Raw genomic sequence first — 20,070 nt, 5'->3', positions numbered from 1 at the left:
GGTTAGAAAAAGGTTTGTCGCTCGGCTCCCTTAAAGGTCAGGTCTCGGCGCTATCCGTCTTTTTTCAGAGGCGTTTGGCACGCCTTCCTAAGGTGCGCACGTTCCTACAGGGGGTTTGCCATATCGTACCCCCGTACAAGCGGCCGTTAGATCCATGGGATCTGAACAGGGTACTAGTTGCCCTCCAGAAGCCGCCCTTCGAGCCTCTGAGGGAGGTTTCACTTTCTAGACTATCGCAGAAAGTGGCTTTTCTGGTAGCGATCACATCTCTTCGGAGAGTGTCTGAGCTGGCAGCACTATCATCCAAGGCTCCTTTCCTGGTCTTCCACCAGGACAAGGTTGTGCTGCGCCCCATTCAGGAGTTTCTCCCGAAGGTGGTATCCTCTTTTCATCTTAATCAGGATATCTCTTTGCCTTCGTTTTGTCCTCATGCAGTTCATCGGTATGAGAAAGATTTACATTTGTTAGATCTGGTGAGAGCACTCAGAATCTACATTTCCCGCACGGCGCCCTTGCGCCGTTTGGATGCACTCTTTGTCCTTGTCGCTGGTCAGCGCAAAGGGTCGCAGGCTTCTAAGGCCACCCTGGCTCGATGGATCAAAGAACCAATTCTTGAAGCCTACCGTTCTGCTGGGCTTCCGGTTCCATCAGGGCTGAAGGCCCATTCTACCAGAGCCGTGGGTGCATCCTGGGCATTACGACACCAGGCTACGGCTCAACAGGTGTGCCAGGCAGCTACCTGGTCGAGTCTGCACACTTTCACCAAACATTATCAGGTGCATACCTATGCTTCGGCGGACGCCAGCCTAGGTAGAAGAGTCCTGCAGGCGGCAGTTGCCTCCCCGTAGGGGAGGGCTGTCTTGCAGCTCTAACATGAGGTATTTCTTTACCCACCCAGGGACAGCTTTTGGACGTCCCAATCGTCTGGGTCTCCCAATAGAGCGCTGAAGAAGGGAATTTTGTTACTTACCGTAAATTCCTTTTCTTCTAGCTCTTATTGGGAGACCCAGCACCCGCCCTGTTGTCCTTCGGGATTTTTTGGTTTGTTTGCGGGTACACATGTTGTTCATGTTGAACGGTTTTCAGTTCTCCGATGTTACTCGGAGAGAATTTGTTTAAACCAGTTATTGGCTTTCCTCCTTCTTGCTTTTGCACTAAAACTGGTGAGCCAGTGATCCCACTGGGGTGTATAGCCAGAAGGGGAGGGGCCTTACACTTTTTAGTGTAATTGCTTTGTGTGGCCTCCGGAGGCAGTGCTATACACCCAATCGTCTGGGTCTCCCAATAAGAGCTAGAAGAAAAGGAATTTACGGTAAGTAACAAAATTCCCTTCTTATCCAGGATTGTTTGGTTCTCCTCCTACTGCTTGTGCACTAAACTGATTGAGCCCGCCTCCGGCTCAGGGGTTATACTGCTGGGGAGGAGCTAACTTTTTCTGTTTACTTAGTGTCAGCCTCCTAGTGACAGCAGCATAACCCATGGTCCTGTGTCCCCCAATGAAGACTCAGAGAAAGAGATTTTACGGTGAGTACACAAAAATCCTTCTTTTCCACTACCCGCCGTGCCCGTGACAATCGGTAGTTAAAAATGCGCCTTTGCTCTGTAAGATTTTTTTGAGGATACGGTTTTAGAAGATTTGAATGAAGCGGGAAGGCTTCATCCCCAACAAAAACAAAATTAAATTCGCCAGTAGTCTGTGAGTTGTGAGGCAAGTGCAGGTCAGAGTTGTTCAAACGATCGCCAAAACGTGTTTGCTCGAAAACACCCCCATCGGAAACTCGGCCGTTCATGCCTACATCTACAAATATAAACTCGTAATTGGCGTTCACCAAAGCCATCAGGATGACACTGAAATAGCCCTTATAGTTAAAAAAGTATGATCCGCTGTTAGGTGGTTGAGTGATACGGACATGTTTCCCGTCCAACGCCCCTCCACAATTAGGAAACTGCCAGAGGCGATCAAAATCAGAGGCAATCTTTATCCATTCCTCCTCCGTGTTGGGAAATTGAATGTAGCTGCGCAGACAGTTGTAAATTGCATTACAAGTCTCAGGAATTAATACGCTAAGCAGGGGCCGTGAAATGGCTGAAGAAAAGTGTAAATCCTGCAGCGAGCGACCGGTGGCGAGGAAACTGAGCGTGACGGCCAGTCTTTCATCTACCGGGACAGCAGCACGCATTGCTGTATCCTTCCGTTGAATGACTGGCGTTATTGTTTCCAGCAATAGTTTGAAGGATTCCTCCGACATCCGTAGATAGTTGCTGAAATCGTGAGGATTCTTCTCCTGAAGCTCTCTAACCAGTTGCATGTGCGTGAATTCAGACCTCTTCAGCAGCCACTCTCTTGTCCACATGCGCCGTTTTTGTTTGGAACGCCTCCTCTGTGCCTTATTTTCTAGCTGAGCTGCCTCAAGCAGCAAAGCAGCCACCACAAGATTACACTCCTCATCGTTCATGTTGTGTAATCTAGGAAATGACAATGAAATGCAAAACATGAGAATAGTAGCAAAAAAATATCGCTATTATTACTATACATAGTAAAATTTAAGCAAAAAAACGTTTAATTACATTTATAAGTGTGCCACAAAACGTACTGTATACGGTTGTATACACATGAGACCCCCTTAACCCCTTAACGACCGCAGGCAGGCAGTAATATTACGTCCTAAATGTCATAATGTTACTGCCTGCGGTCCGCCGGCGGCAGCATGCCGCGATGAGCGCACATCTCAGCTGATTTTCACAGCTGAGATGTGTGCCTGCCAGGCACGAGCAAAATTGTGCAAGGCATTGTGCAAAATGAAATATTTTAGGCGAGCAAAAGGTATCATCTGCGCAAAAATGGTTAGCGGTAAAAACTTGTGATAGAGACGCTATCGCACTTATTTTACAATTTTTCATCATTTGGAAATTTTTTGCCATTTTCCAGTACACTATATGTTAAAACTTATGGTTTCATTTAAAAGTACAGTTATTTCCGCAAAAAATGAGCCCTCACATGACCATATTGACTGAAAAAAAAAAGTTACGTTTCTCAGAAAAAGAATGGCGAAATAAAAACGGAAAGTAAAAAAAAGGTCAGTCATGAAGGGGTTAAAATGTCTGCCCATAGAAAAGCATGTATACAGATAGAAGCCAAGCCCTCTCACCATTTGCTTGCAAGTGTAGAAGCATAAACACACAATGTTCAATAAGACAATGATAGATACTTGTTTAGTGTTACATAAATGTAATAATATTATGGAAATGCATTTGCGACCTCAAAAAAATGCCTACCTTGCAGAGTACAACGCCCAGAATATCTGATGAACGGATGAAGCGATGCAGAATGGACTGTATTGCGATCTGCTTGCTACACGCGGTCAAGGACAAGTGAAAACTAGCCCTACACAATAGAACAAAGAATGGAAGACGCCCAATGAGACGTCCAATGAGAACGCAGTAGCGATCACCAATCAGAACAGAGAGGGCGTGGAAACCAACGAAGATGCACGCCTACGTGAGTCGTGAACAAGGTCGCTGTCTAGGAGTCAAACACAGAATGCGTCCTTGCACAGCAGGACATCGCCTTTGAAGAAAACGAACCAGCTCTGTGTGTAACGAGCAGCGATCTCACAGCAGGGGCCAGATCGCTGCTCATTGTCACACACAGCGAGATCGCTAATGAGGTCACTGTTGCGTCACCAAAACCGTGACTCAGCAGCGATCTCGCTAGTGATCTCGCTATGTGTGAAGCACCCCTTACAACCACCCAAACGTCTGTGATTCACATGAATATATAAAGATAAAAGGTACTTGTAAAAGTCTCTTTCAACACTATATAAACCTGCCAAATATTACTCTATAACTGCCCAGCACTATATAAGCCTATGAATTAATAGTACTAAAAAATGCATGATCTATTCTCATTTTAGCTGGAAATCTCTTCCATTGGAATACATGTACACAAATTCCTTCCAGCCAAAGGAAATCTAACCTGCTTCTAGGTATGTGCATAGAGGCTGGAATATAGTAAACATTGATGTCTCTTTTGTTTTTTTATATATATATATATTTTTAAAAAAACCCATTCAAGGTGAATGTAAAGAAGATCTATTTAATCACTGCTCCCTATTGTTTGCGATATTCACCCCTTGAAATCGCCGGTGCTCCAACAATCCCATATAACACTGATTGAAATATTATTCCTAAAATCAATGATAAAGGTTCCTTATCTGTATACACAATAAACTTGTCATTTATAATCAATTAACACATATCCTTCCTCTGCAGACTTCATCCTCTGGAAAATCTTGTATCATAAACTATTCTTGGTGGTACTCCTTCCATCCTGCTCCATTATCTTCTTCTCTTCTGAAACAGCCCTCTTGTGGAGGTATGAGAGAATGTATTACCCCTATATTCTGACTGTAACCGTGATATACTGTGAGCTAGTCATACTTTATAATACGCTCAGACATGGTATCTATTGTATATAGTTGTATATTATGTAATATATATAAATATTGATTTCTTTATTTCTCACTTCACAGCGACTATACATGATAAAGGCCGTTGGGCCGAAACGTCCACCATCTTTTGTCGCCATCAAATAAATAATCACTTTTTTGCAAAGAAAAAAACTTTTTGTCTTCATTTTATCAACAAGAGAGTGCAGTGTCCATTACACAAAAAGTATGGGAAGCAGAGAAAAAGCGGGAAAATAGCTTAGGGCAGGAACAGGAAAAGTCAGGTCGTCTAGGAAAGTGAAAGAGAGGAGACACTGCCTGAGAAGTCTGTGGGAACGACAGTTTGGGAAGAGGCACAGTGCCGGCTGTAAGAGAGACTGCAAACTAAACTGTAAGAGAGCCCTGGTAGCCACCAAACGAGTACTGGACAGAGAAGCTCCTGAGGTCGGTGATTCCGAATAGGACGAGTCATGATCCGGAGGACCCACGAGAACCGAAGTCCATGAAGAAGAAAAATAGTTCCCCTCTGCCCTGCAAAGAGAAGTACACACCGATGAGCATCAAAGCATCGAGCTCCTGGGAATAGACTTGTTCCCCCTCAACAGTATCGTGCGTCTGGTGTGCGCCAGCACAGACAAGACACTCTTTTAAGACCCTACTTGGAGTCTGCACATTTCCAAAAAATAAGGTCAGAAAAACTTGCAACAATTGGCACAGAATAGTCAAATGCTGCAACATGGATGCATGGGACCGGCCCTGTAACAAGGCTGGAACCAACAATATTACCTTCACCTGACATAGAAAAACCAAAGGCAAAAATAATATGGACGTATACCCTGCTGTAACTAAATAAAAGCATACTGCATATAAATAAAATTAGGGTACTTAATAAACACTTTTTGATTAAAAAAAAAAAGCATAAAGCCATCCCACCGTGACAAGTTGTACCCAGTTGGGACAGTACCTACACTCTCTAATATTAAAACCGTACCATGGGTCAACTAGGGCATATTTTTGGGTAGGTCTTATTCTTGGAGAAAGACGGTTGGGGGTAGGTGAATCCCTCAAAAAAGCAGACACTCGTTCTGAAGAGAATCATCCTTACCAGACCCCGGACATCTGCGGGGCTCCCAGGTCCTCCTATGATCTTCAGTGGACGCTCCCAGCAGGTAAGCTCCACATGGTTCTCCCCTACTTCTGGCTGACACACTCACATACATCAGATAACACGCACACACGCACACACACACACACACACATCAGATTGCACACACTCAATACTTCCGGCGATATGGATTCCTACCGACCAGCAGGGAAAGATGGGAAGCAGTACATTGGAGTGCATGGAGGACTCATTGAAGGGAGGCATTGATGCGTTCCACTGCAGGTCCTGTATGTGTTCAACCACACTGCATCCCAGGATTCTCTGTCGGCCAGAAGCAATCGGTATCGCCCAACATGGTGAGTGTGTATGTGCGATCTGATGTGTGATTGAGTGTGTGATCCGATATTTGTGTGTGCAATTTGGTGTTTGTGTGCTATCTGTTTGTGTGTGCGATCTGATGTGTATGTGCTATCTGATGTGTGTGGTTGTGTGATCTGATTGTGTGCGTAATCTGATGTGTGTGGGTGTACGTTCCACTGTAGATTAAACGTGTGTGTTGAGTATCATTGCAGGGTCTTTTTTCTTCTTCCTTTTTGGGGTGCCTGCTTTCTATAATGAAGTGTCCTGTAGTATTCTTTAACTTTTTTAGCTGCTTGAACACTTCATTATTGAACCACGACTGGGGCTTTTGTTTTCGGGGTAGGGCTTATATTTAAACCTTACCCCAAAAAGTCAGAAAATTCCCGATAGGGCTTATTTTTTGGGGGAGGGCTTATTTTCGGAAAACCACAGTAGTACTTGTTATAGTGACCATATGGCTGTGTGCCGCCCCTGCAGCGGATCAAACTGCTCGGATCTGGGGGTGACGATTACTTGTGGCTCAAGGGTCTCCTGACCTGGGGGCTAGGGACCACGCTCAAATGGAAAAGGGGATATTTACAGGGGAGAGATATAGTTTGTGATGCCACCTGCAATTTACGGTAATTGGGAGTACCGCCACTGCCGCTGGGAGTACCCGTGGTGATGGAGTGGGACAGCAAGATGACGTTACTCTCCACGGGTAGGGGAAGGCCCCAGGACTCTGGATGGTGCTATGGGATGCAGGGGGAGCACTGGCTCGCTGGTTACAGGGGTCAGTCGGGTTCTCACTCAGCAATAAAGCAGATGCTGACAACAGGGTAAACCAAGTCTCTGATTGCCGTTGCTCTTGAGGGGAACTCATCCGGTTCCCATCCCCTGCAGCACTGCCTGGTTGTCCGTGACCTGACTCCTGGCACAAATTTAGAGTGTCCTTTTTGGCCCGTCAGCTTGGAGCTTTCCGGGCTCCGCTCCCACTATGGCTAAGTGAGGGAGCCTGCTCTCAGGGGCTCACGTTTGGGATTTCAGTGGGCCGCTTGTTTGGAAAGCCCTGTCCCCCTCGTTGCGCTAGTGCCCCCGATTTCTGAGCTTGGTGGGAACAGTCCATATAGGCCCTGTCCTCCGCAGGTTAATTGCCGGGTCGCCTGAAGCTTCTCCATGATCTAGAGTCCGTGTACCCCAATGTGCCTTTGGTCCCAGACCGGTGATAGGACCAGGCTGCTGACCGTCCTCCAAGACAGGTCCCAGGCACCTAGACTCAATCCCCTGCGACCGGGGGTCCGACTCCTCTAGGTCCAGATCACCGTCTGCAACCTAGTCTGCTTCTCCCCTGGGAGCTACAACTCCCAGCTTCCTCAGAGCTCCTCACAGCTCGAGGGCTACCACTCGACTGACTTGACACCTCCCACCTCCTTGTGTGACCCCTAGGTGGGCGGCCCTATTCCTGTTTAAGCAGCCCACTGGTGTGCCTGACAGGTGGGGTGCAAGATGTATCTAGAATTTGTGAATGCTGATGGAGGCAATACTGCAAGATGGAGACCCAGAACCATGGGGGGTTGAATCCTGCACTAAAAAAAAGAGAGTGCAGAACCCTATGACGACCTGAATAGTCCAGGTCATCACAGCTGTTCTGATTTTCAAGACCTCTGCTTGCTGTAAGTCAATGGGGACAATTCCATTTTCATTCAGAAAAGTGATACCTAACACTCTTTAATGTCTGACATATTGCTAATGGTGAGTAATTAAAGATTAATATCTATGTTAGAAAGTTGCAAGCTATACACATTCTCATTATAATCTATGGTGCTATTCAAATGTCCGTGTTTTTTTCACACAGACTGCGTGTCCATGTGTGGTGCCCTGGACAAGCCAGGATGTCAACCAAACCCCCCCCCCCTTTCACTCACGGGCGAGGAGCGCCGCTCGAGTCCCCGGGATCCGGCCCACCGCTCGACCGACCGAGCGAGCAGCAGCAGCAGCCGGACCCGAGCAGTGGGTGAGCGCAGCGTCCCCTCCTCCGCCCGCGACAACTTGGCGTCACGAACAGGATCTTACCACTCTGCCGTCTGGTAGAGGTGCGCCTTGTGACCGCCGGAGGTGTCCGGCCGAAAAAATTGAGAAGCCGCCATTTTGGGGCGTGAAAAATCCCCGCTCGAGCGTCTTCCTGAGTAGTGGAGGCGTGAAAACCGAAACCCCGCCCCTGTGGAGGAGGAGCCGGAAAAAGACTAAGGGGGACGGATGGCGTCTGGCCGCATGTAGCCCGCGGCTATAAAAGCAGGGACGCCAGGACTCTGCGGCCATCTTGTGGTTCCTGGAAGAGGCCGCCGCAGCGATGTACTGACCGTCCCGCAGCACCGTAGCCCCCGCGCCTGGAACCGCGGCGTGGGTGGAGATCCGGACCGCCCAGCTCCAACAGCGGCTGCAGATCAGGATGCAACTCCTCTTGGAGGAGTGGGAGGCCGACATAGCGGAGGTGGTGGCGGCCATATGGAGACGCGAGGTGGATGGAGTCTTGGAAGAGAGGGTAAGTGACCCACGCCCCTGTACCCTTAGTGGGTCGGTCATCGCGGCCGAGGGGCCCGGTCTACACCCGCTCGCCCTGCTACCTCCCCCGCTACCCATGTTGGCTGCTGCTGCCCCATCACTAGGCCCGCTACCACCACCACCGGTAGCGGTACCCCGCCAATATGCCCAGGCGGACCGACCTGCAGCCGGGGTCCGTGACCGCCCGGAGCCGCTCCCGTGGAAGGTGCCGAAGTCCGAGGCCGTTGAAAGAGAGACACCGGAGGCACCTGTGGAGACTTCCCCCGAACCGGTGCCGACAGACCGCTCCATGCAGGAGGTCCAGTGGGAGACGACCCCTGTGCCCATCCCCCACGCTGAGGCCACGCCAGGTTGCCGCTGCAGGGCAGCACCCCAGGCCATGATACCGCGGGACCTTCCCCCAGAATGCCAGTCCTGGGCAGCGTGAAGGAGGTCTCGTGGGGCCCGACCCATGCGCTGGGGCCCGCAGTAGCCCCTTACTGGGACAGAGGACAGACCCCGCTGGGCCAGGAGATTGCGGAGAGGGAGCGAAGGAAGGCGGAGCTGGTAGCCCATACGATAAAGGAAAAAGAAAGCCTCCACCAGGCCACCTTCCGGGTACGGGGCCCCCTCTATGAAGGACAAATGAGGAGGTTTGACGTCCGTCGGGGGGTACGGGTTCATATACAAGCCGGGCCTGGAGACCGAAATCTTCGTGGCCCGTCGGGATGTCAATGCCCACCTACTCGAGGACCATCCAGGCCGCAACCTGATGCCGGGAGACTTGGTCCAATACACCAGGCACTGCGGGGAGAGGGGTTGGTTTGCGCTGGATGCGAAGCTGAGGGGCAGTCAAGAGGCCCGAGTATCTGCCCAGCCCCCTCCCCTGGCCGACACCGTGGATTTGGAGTAAGTCAGCGGTCCACCGTTGTCAGCAGTTGTCCCCGTTGGGACCACCAGTTTAAAAGTTGTGAATAATAAGAGGAATCACCTGAAGAAGTAACCAGATTGGCACTTTGATTAAACCGGCCATTGCCGGCAACTATTGTCACCGTAGGGACTGTCTGCAATCCTTGCGTAAGGAACTGCTTACGGACAAGCCCAAGAACTTGCAGGGCAACCACAAACTTAGTGGAATGTAAATAAAAATGCTATTGGCTTAATTCCGTTACCGCCTCCGGAGAGGCAGATTTGGGATGATGGCCTGGAGGAAAGGGATGGCCCAGGCCAGCCACTACCGAAACCGGTGGCGATCCTCCGGGGGTTCAGGGGCTCCCCATGGACGTGGGTCCCCTGAAAGAGACAGAACCCACTCGGGCAGCCTGGTGATGGACTGGGGCAAGGGTGCTGCCCACTTCTTAGGGGCAGCATCAGGGCCAGGTTGTTTGGGTGGGAGAAGAGCGGAAGCCGTTACCGTTTGCAGCGTTTAAGTACCGTACCTCCCGCTATGGGAAGATTGATGCAAATGCTTATGTTTTAATGTTTTAATGTTTGTATGTGTTTTACCCCTTTTCTACAGTTAACAAAAATAAAACCGGTGATGGACAGGCAGCCCGCGGATGGTCTGCATTTTACTAAGGGGGAATGTGGCGCCCTGGACAAGCCAGGATGTCACAGGTACTACAACAACACACCCCACACCCCGGCTAGGCACACCGAAATCAAACACAAATCCTTGTTGCCTCCCTCCAGGGGCTGATGTCCACACCAGGGGGTGGGCCAGGCGGTTGGCCCCGCCCACCGAGGAGTTCACAGTCCTGGAGGCGGGAAAAGGAGTCAGATCAGATAGAGTTTTGAGAGTGAAGTGAAGTGGTAGTAGAGGAGACTGACCGTGTCCGGGTGCGTGGCCCGGGCACATACAGCAAGGTTGGCAAACGGTGGTGACTGTCTGCAGGAGAGGCTGATTGACGTGAACCGTAAGGATCAGGGACGGGCGGTGGCCCGACGGTACCGGATCGGGGAGCAAAGAGAAGCCAGCATCATTCGGCAGGGCTTACGGACCCCGACCAGGCTAGTAGTCACCGTAAAACTGGTCAAATCCGTTAGCGAAGGGAACCTCCGGGGTTTCCCAGCAGTCAAGACCCGATTGAAGGCAACAGCCCAAACCGTACAGGGAAACAGTCACTGCCAAGGCTACAGTTCCCAGGGCCAGAGCCTGCGGGCAAAAGGGGCTCCCTCAGCATCCATCCAAGCTGGGGAGCAGGTTTCCGGTGGGAAGCCATTGGAACCGTGAAAACAACACAGGTGCAGGGAAAGGCAGTCACCATCAACCTACCGGGAGAGCTACCGCAGACGTCTGTGGGACCCGTCCATCCAGCCGTTTGTTTTACCGGAGACTTTGCATTCGTTATTGGCTGAGTGAGTACCACCGTGCCGTGCGGCACAGCGCTGCCCCCGCGACCCTGCACCTCACCAGGCCCCGTAACCCGCCTGCCATCCCTAACCCTCACCGGGCCCCGGGACAACCAACCCCCCTACCCACGGAGGGGAGAAACAACATCCAAGCTGCTCCCTGTCATCGCTCCCGGGATCCCCGTCCAGAGCAGCGGTGGTGTCACAACCTCACCACAACCGTGGGTGGCGTCACGGACAATATCCCTAAACCAAACCCCCCCCCTTTCACTCACGGGCGAGGAGCGCCGCTCGAGTCCCCGGGATCCTGCCCACCGCTCGAGCCACCGACCGAGCGAGCAGCAGCAGCAGCAGCCGGACCCGAGCAGTGGGTGAGCACAGCGTCCCCTCCTCCGCCCGCGACACATGCAAAACACACAAAGACATGTCCATTATTTTCTGGCAGCATGGACGAAACAAGCCAATACAAGTTTATGGGTCCATGAAAAATACATAAAGTTCACGGATGGTGTCTATGTGCTGGCTGTATTTAACATTGCAAAGTATAGGAGAAGCTTTGGAATTTATTTATTTATCCATCAGTGAGAAACATTGATGGTAAAAATAGACACACGGACCATACACTAAGGACACGCCGATCCAAAACACTGATGACACTGGTACCATTTTTCACATACGTGTTTAAATACTGTCATGTGAATGAGAGCTTAAAGAAACTTGTTGGTAGTTGTTCACCAGGCAGATGTGTAATAGCAACTAATAACACCTTACAATAAAATGATCTGGTACCAGCCCTGGAAAACAATGTTCAGAATCTGGAAGACAGACGGTAAGGCTATGTCCGCACGTTGCTTTTTACCTGCTTTTTTGCTGCTTTTTCAACTGCAGCATTTAATGCCAAAATGGTTGTGTTCTGCTTTTCAAGCAAAGTCTATGGGAATTTGGGTTTCTTGTCCGCACTATGCAGTTCAAACTGCAGCCTTTTTGTTGCAGAACTTTGGTCAAAAACTCAGCTTTGCAGTGCAAAACCCAAATGGCAAAAACAATTGACATGGCTTGGATGCTGGACCCGAGTCCTGGGAATTGATCCTCTTATCTATACTCGCAACTGTCCTGGATACAGCGGAACATCCCTAATTTAGGTCTACGTCCTGCAGGCTCGGGCATCTGCCGAGATTCTGCATCAGTGTTCTTCACTGCTACTGCCCATCTGACATTTCCTGCTGTCAGGGTCCGGCGTGGTGGCACGGCACAGTGGTACTCACTCAGCCAATGATGAATGCAAAGTCTCCGGTAAAACAAACGGCTGGATGGACGGGTCCCACAGACGGCTGCGGTGGTTCTACTCCCGGTAGGTTGGCGGTGACTGCCTTTCCCTTCACCTGTGTTATGTTCTCGGTTCTGGTGGCTTCCCACCGGTAACCCGCTCCCTAGCTTGGATGGAGGCTGAGGGAGCCCCTTTTTCCCGCAGGCTCTGGCCCTGGGAACTGTAGCCTTGGCGGTGACTGTATTTCCCTTTACGGTTTGAGCGGTTGCCTTCAATCGGGTCTTGACTGCTGGGAAACCCCGGAGGTTCCCTTCGCTAACGGATTTGACCGGTTTTACGGCGACTTCTAGCCTGGTCGGGGTCCGTAAGCCCTGCCGAATGGTGCTGGCTTCTCTTCGCTCCCCGATCCGGTACCGGCAGGCCACCGCCCGTCCACGGTCCTTACGGTTCACGTCAATCAGCCTCTCCTGCAGACGGTCACCACCGTCTGCCAACCTTGCTGTATGTGCCCGGGCCACGCACCCGGACACGGTCAGTCTGCTCCACTGCCACTTCACTTCTCCACTCCTCAAACTCAAAACTGATCTCTTTCCTCTCCTTCCTTTTTCCCGCCTCCAGGACTGTGAACTCCTCGGTGGGTGGGGCCAACTGCCTGGTTCCACCCCCTGGTGTGGACATCAGCCCCTGGAGGGAGGCAACAAGGATTTGTGTTTGACTTTGATGTGCCTAGCCGGGGTGTGGGGTGTGTTGTTGCAGTACCTGTGACGTCCTGGTTTGTCCAGGGCGCCACAGACCTTTTTTAAGAATTGGAGCACTGGCAGTGGCTGCTTCTCGCTAGCACTAGACAGCACTAGCAGAAAGTTAGGAGAAGTATGGGGCCCCAAAGCAACAGCAATATACACTGTGTGCAGAATTATTAGGCAAATTAGTATTTTGATCGCATGATACTTTTTATACATGTTGTCCTACTCCAAGATGTATAGGCTTGAGAGCCAACTACCAATTAAGTAAATCAGGTGATGTGCATCTCTGTAATAAGGAGCGATGTGGTGTAATGACATTAACACTCTATATAAGGTGTGCTTAATTATTAGGCAACTTCCTTTCCTTTGGCAAAATGGGTTAGAAGAGAGATTTGACGGGCTCTGAAAAGTCCAAAATTGTAAGATGTGTTGCAGAGGGATGCAGCAGTCTTGAAATTGCCAAACTTTTGAAGCTTGATCACCGAACAATCCAGCGTTTCATGGCAAATAGCCAACAGGGTCGCAAGAAGCGTGTTGGGAAAAAAAGGCACAAAATAACTGCCCATTAATTGAGGAAAATCAAGCGTGAAGCTGCCAAGATGCCATTAGCCACCAGTTTGGCCATATTTCAGAGCTGCAACGTTACTTGAGTATCAAAAAGCACAAGGTGTGCCATACTCAGGGACATGGCCAAGGTAAGAAAGGCTGAAAAACGACCACCTTTGAACAAGAAACACAAGATAAAACATCAAGACTGGGCCAAGAAATATCTTAAGACTGATTTTTCAAAGGTTATATGGACTGATGAAATGAGAGTGACCCTTGATGGGCCAGATAGATGGGCCAGAGGCTGATCAGTAAAGGGCAGAGAGCTCCACTCCGACTCAGACGCCAGCAAGGTGGAGGTGGGGTACTGGTATGGGCTGGTATCATCAAGATGAACTTGTGGGACCTTTTCGGGTTGAGGATGGAGTGAAGCTCAACTCCCAAACCTACTGCCAGTTTCTGGAAGACAACTTCTTCAAGCAGTGGTACAGAAAAAAGTCAGTATCGTTCAAGAAAAACATGATTTTCATGCAGGACTATGCTCCATCACATGCATTCAACTACTCCACAGCATGGCTGGCCAGTAAAGGTCTAAAAGATGAAAAAATAATAACATGGCCCCCTTGTTCACTTGATATGAACCCCATAGAGAAACTGTAGTCTCTCATAAAATGTGAGATCTACAGGGAGGGAAAACAGTACACCTTTCAGAACAGTGTCTGGGAGGCTGTGGTGGCTGCTGCATGGAATGTTGATCGTAAACAGATCAAGCAACTAACAGAATCTATGGATGGTATGCCGTTGAGTGTCATCATAAAGAAAGGTGGCTATATTGGTCACTAATTTTTTGGTGGTTTTGTTTCTGTATGTCAGAAATGTTTATTTCTAAATTTTGTGCAGTTATATTGGTTTACCTGGTGAAAATAAACAAGTGAGATGAGAATATATTTGGTTTTTATTAATTTGCCTAATAATTCTGCACAGTAATAGTTACCTGCACAAACAGATATCCTCCTAAGATAGCCAAATCTAAAAAAAAAACATTACAACTTCCACAAATATTAAGCTTTGATATTTATGAATCTTTTGGGTTGATTGAGAACATAGTTGTTGATCAATAAAAAAAATCTTCTAAAATACAACCTGCCTAATAATTCTGCACACGGTTTATAAACATAAGAAATATTTTTATTGCTATCAATAAAGTTTATATTTTGCCTAATTCAAATGAGAAATTTAATATTTAATTGTTAACCACCCCTTTAAAATCATTGACTGTAAGTTTACCCTCATTGTTCTTTAAGTTTGTGACTCATTTATGAAACTTGATGAAATCCTCCTTCTGTCACTGCTTATTCTAGTGTTACCATGCATCATGGCCGTCACAAGTCTTGAAAACAGATACTAACGACATTACCGTCATTAGCAAAAGCACTTTACCTATGAGACAGTTGTAGACCAGGAGCCTGGTGAGTAGCAGTGTGTATCTGGGGATGTGCGCTTTCCTTGTTTTATTATCACGTGCTATGGTCTGATAATTGTTACACTCATATTTATCTACAGAGGTTGAATTTCAAAAAAGAAAAATTGAAAAATAAGTTTTTAGTCATAGAACAGATGTTTTGAGAATGTCAGGCTCAATAGTGAAAACTCCGTAAATAGTTAAAATTTCAAAATTTTAACATTATACAATAAAAAAATGAAGTTTGATTATTCTTTATGATGTGCTCCTCCTATCCATATAACATGTATTATACCTCCAGGCCGTAATAGATGTTGTGTTATAATATTATCAGAACAACAGAAGTATACGGAGGGCACAACTATCTCTGGGATCTCCCCTGGCACAAAAGCATGGCAAGTGAAAAACAAGAGAAAGAGGGCCATAGAACGAGGGATCAACCAGACACAATATATAGAAATGTATAAAAGTAGTTTTTATTGATGCTTGCAAAAAAAACCCCCAAAAACACACTAGACACTAAAGGGGGCTTTACACGCTACGATATCATTAATGTTGTATCGTCGGGGTCACGGTGTTAGTGACGCACATCCGGCGTCATTAACGATATCGCAGCGTGTGACACGTACCTGCGACCTTAAGCGACCTCAAAAATGGTGAAAATCGTTCACCATGGAGAGGTCGTCCCAAACTCAAAAATCAGTAAGGGTTGTTTTTCGATGTGGTTCGTCGCTCCTGCGGCAGCACACATCGCTATGTGTGACACCGCAGGAGCGAGGAACGTCTCCTCACCTGACGCCGGCCCCAATGCGGAAGGAAGAGGTGGGCGGGATGTTTACATCACGCTCAGCTCCGCCCCTCCGCTTTGATTGGCCGGCCGCTTAGTGACGTCGCTGTGATGCCGAACGTCCCTCCCCCTTGAGGGAGAGATTGTTCGGCAGTCACAGCGACGACGACCGGGTAAGTGCATGTGACGCTGCCGTAGCGATAATGTTCGCTGCGGCAGCGATCACACGATTTCGCTTGCACGACGGGGGCGGGTACTTACACGCTTGATATCGCTAGAAATTGCTAGCAATATCGTCGCGTGTAAAGCCACCTTAAGTGTCAAGGAAACCCACACAATGAACATATACAATTAAAAACATTTAAAAACACATATGGACCATCAGAATGTCAATACAAAACAACTAAGCATAATACAGGACTGGGTAATCAGAAAATCCAATGGAACAGACATTATGTAGAACACAAAAATATGATCAACTGGGCAGGTTATATCTGTTGGCAGAGATGGAAATAAGCCCACACATAAAATTAGGGTTTGGATAAATGGTCAAAGGTTAGCCAAAGTGAATCAACTGAGTCCTCTCTCCCCATGAGTAAATTCATGACAGTAAGTCAAAGTAAATGAATAAAGCAGGATCTTACAAACGCATAGAGGAAAACTGTCTAGGAGTCCAGAGGAGCACGGCAAAACACCTCCCCAATGTGGTTAAGTGCCCAGGGATAAGATGCCTAATAAAGAAAATCCACGTCCATACTTAGTGTTCCTGGTGATCCAAGCCCAATAGATATAACTTGCTCAGTTGATCATATTATTGTGTTCTATATACTATTTTTTCCATTGGATTTTCTGATTACCCAGTCTTGCATTATGCTTAGTTGTTTTGTATTGACATTCTGATGGTCCATATGTGTTTTTTAAATATTATCAGAACAAACACAGATCTGTCACTATTTATTTCTGCAGATCATCATGGTATGAAAAGCTGTATAGTATAGTGTGTTCTCTTTTAAAAAGAATATGCATAGCATATGAACAAAAAAATGGCCATGTCACTGAAGCCTTAAAGGGGTGGTTCAAGCCTTTTCATGATTTGCTAGATCGATATTATGTTGAGAAACAATGTTTCTCTCAAATACCTTGCATTTGCAATAGTGCCTGTGAGCGGCGCTATTGCGTACCGTTCTTCTCCATCGCGTGACCCCTGGGGCTCCGTGACCTTGGGGATCCGGTGATGTTACGTCAACTTCCTGTTGACCTGACATCACCGTGGCCGGCCCCAGTCTCCGTGATTCACTGGGCTGTGGGCGGAGTTTCACCGCTCATCACAGCCCTGCGTCACAGCCCAGCATCTCCCTGCTCCCTCCTCCCTCACTGCAGAGCACTGCAAGCAGGAGTGACGCTGGGCTGTGACAAACGGTGAAACTTTGCTCACAGCCCAGTGGTTCAAATCACCCCCCTTTCCCCCCATTGAAAATTAAAGGGTTAAAAAAATAAATAAATATACACATATTTGGTATCGCCGCGTTCAGAAATGCCCGATCTATCAAAATATAAAATCAATTAATCTTGGTAAACGGCATAGTGGCAAAAAAATTCCAAACGCCAAAATTACGTTTTTTGGTTGTCGCAAGTTTTACGCAAAATGCAATAACAGGCGATCAAAACGTAGCATAATGGTACCATTAGAAACGTCAGCTCAAGACACAAAAAATAAGCCATCACTGAGCCATAGATCCCAAAAAATAAGAACGCTACGTATTTCGGAAAATGGCGCAAAACGTGCGCCACTTTTATTGGACAAGCTTGTGAATTTTTTTTAACCCCTTAGATACAAGTAAACCTATACATGTTTGGTGTCGACAAACTTGCACCGACCTCAGGCATCATACCCATACATCAGTTTTACCATATAGTGAACACCGTGAATAAAATATCCCAAAAACTATTGTGCCATCACACTTTTTTTGCAATTTTTCCCCTTTCGGAATTTTCTTGATGTTTTCCAGTACACCATATGGTAAAACTTATGGTTTGATTTAAAAGTACAACTTGTCCCGCAAAAAACAAGCCCTCATATGGCAAGATTGACGGGAAAATAAAAAAGTTACGGCTTTCGGAAGAAGGGGAGACAAAAACAAAAACGCAAAAACGGAAAGTGCCCTGGGGCTGAAGGGGTTAAAGTTTTCAAAGACGCCAGGTGGTTAAAAGAAGTGACCTGACTATTCTTCGCATTTTCCACTCCAAAGACACTCTAAAAATTATAATAGATGTCAACGGAAAGGATTGAAAGGAAAGGATTGAAAGACACCTCGACATCTTTTTGGGTGCTTTTACTTTGTTTCTGCTTGAATAACCACAAGCAGTTTCTTCATTGTTAAGTGGAGTAAAAAAAAAAAATAACGAAAAATCTAAGTAAAAAACACATCATAAAAATTATTGAAACCCCCCCCCAAAATGGCGAAAAAGCACTCATGACACTTGACAATTGCTCTTAAGAGGTTAAACTGAAGCGATCAGTGATAACTTTGATGGCATCAGTTGCTGGTTCTGGCTATGTAACACCTAACCCCACTCCTCATAGGGCATCGCTGCTACACATGTACAATGGCCATTGATTGGGGGTTGATTCTTGGTCCAGGCAAGGTATGTCTGTTGGTGAAGCAACTAAATATGTCTCTCAATAACCTCAAGTTCATAAGTATAGTGTATATAGAGATAATGCAATTCAGTAATTCAATGTTCTCCTATACGTTGTGCACTCAATGTAAACTTTCATTTGTTGTGTGCTGTAGCAATGCTGTCACAGCCCCCTGTGCATGTAGATTAATTTAACTTTGCTACTTTTTTTGTCAATTTAGTTTATAAATTTTACAAATGCCAATGGAAGTTTACATTGACAGAGCCACAGAGCTCAGTCATTGGCTTCAGCGGTGATGTACTAAGTAAAGAGACCAGTGCAACAGTGGAGAACCATTTCTGGACTTTGAGTAGGAAAGTATCTGCACTGGTGCTGGACCTATACCATGTGCAGAATTATTTATTAGGCAAGTTGTACTTTAGAGGATTTTTTTATTATTGATCAATAACTATGTTCTCAATCAACCCAAAAGACTCAAACATCAAAGCTTAATATTTTTGGAAGTTGGAGTGGTTTTTTTTAGATTTGGCTATCTTAGGAGGATATCTGTTTGTGCAGGTAACTATTACTGTGCAGAATTGTTAGGCAACTTAATAAAAACCAAATATATTCCCATCTCACTTGTTTATTTTCACCAGGTAAACCAATATAACTGCACGAAATTTAGAAATAAACATTTCTGACATACAGAAACAAAACCACCAAAAAATTAGTGACCAATATAGCCACCTTTCTTTATGATGACACTAAACAGCCTATCATCCATAGATTCTGTCAGTTGCTTGATCTATTAACAATCAAAATTGTGTGCAGCAGCCACCACAGCCTCCCAGACACTGTTCCGAGAGCTGTACTGTTTTCCCTCCCTGTAGATCTCACATTTTATGAGGGACCACAGGTTCTCTATGGGGTTCAGATCAGGTGAACAAGGGTACTATGTCATTTTTTTTCATCTTTTAGACCTTTACTGGCCAGCCACGCTGTGGAGTAGTTGGATGCATGTGATGGAGCATTATTCTGCATGAAAATCATGTTTTTCTTGAATACCGACTTCTTCCTGAACCACTGCTTGAAGAAGTTGTCTTCCAGAAACTGGCAGTAGGTCTGGGAGTTGAGCTTCACTCCATCCTGAAACCGAAAAGTTCCCACAAGTTCATCTTTGCTGATATCAGCCCATACCAGTACCACACCTCCACCTTGCTAGTGTCTGAATTGGAGTGGAGCTCTCTGCCCTTTACTGATTCAGCCTCTGGCCCATCCATCTGACCCATCAAGAGACACTCTCATTTCATCAGTCCATAAAACCTTTAAAAAATCAGTCTTAAGATATTTCTTGGCCCAGTCTTGACGTTTTATCTTATGTTTCTTGTTCAAAAATGGTAGTTTTTCAGCCTTCCTTACCTTGGCCATGTCCCTAAGTATGGCACACGTTGTGCTTTTTGACACTCCAGTTACGTTGCAGCTCTGAAATATTACCAAACTGGTGGAAAATGGCATCTTGACAGCTTCACGCTTGATTTTCCTCAATTCATGGGCAGCTATTTTACGCCTTTTTTGTCCAACACGCTTCTTGCGACCCTGTTGGCTATTTGCTATGAAACGCTTGATTGTTCAGTGATCACACTTCAAAGGTTGGCAATTTCAAGACTGCTGCAACCCTCTGCAAGACATCTCACAATTTTGGACTTTTCAGAGCCCGTCAAATCTCTCTTCTGACCCATTTTTCCAAAGGAAAGGAAGTTGCCTAATAATTAAGCACACTTTATATAGGATGTTGATGTCATTACACCACACCCCTCCTCATTACAGAGATGCACATCACCTGATTTACTTAATTGG

At 47.0% G+C, this 20,070-nt stretch overlaps 1 protein-coding gene and 1 long non-coding RNA gene across 2 annotated transcripts in view; both read left to right on the top strand.

Annotated features, from left to right (window-relative positions):
- Positions 1–3,802: 3,802 nt before the first annotated feature.
- Positions 3,803–4,655, top strand: LOC142295510 (uncharacterized). The gene is made up of 3 exons (XR_012751481.1): positions 3,803–3,986; positions 4,273–4,375; positions 4,533–4,655. It is a non-coding gene; the product is annotated as an uncharacterized LOC142295510 (long non-coding RNA).
- Positions 4,656–5,496: 841 nt separating this feature from the next.
- LOC142295509 (phospholipid scramblase 1-like) overlaps positions 5,497–20,070 on the top strand; it is a 126,132-nt gene continuing 111,558 nt past the window's right edge. The window contains exon 1 of the mRNA XM_075338606.1: positions 5,497–5,617. The gene's annotated coding sequence lies outside the window, so the exon portion shown is untranslated. The remainder of the gene's footprint in view (positions 5,618–20,070) is intronic.

This window comes from Anomaloglossus baeobatrachus, chromosome 3, assembly GCF_048569485.1.
Source record: "Anomaloglossus baeobatrachus isolate aAnoBae1 chromosome 3, aAnoBae1.hap1, whole genome shotgun sequence".
Lineage (NCBI taxonomy): Eukaryota > Metazoa > Chordata > Amphibia > Anura > Aromobatidae > Anomaloglossus > Anomaloglossus baeobatrachus.
Note: the sequence above shows the minus strand (reverse complement) of the source record. Positions and strands in the feature narration are given on the sequence as shown.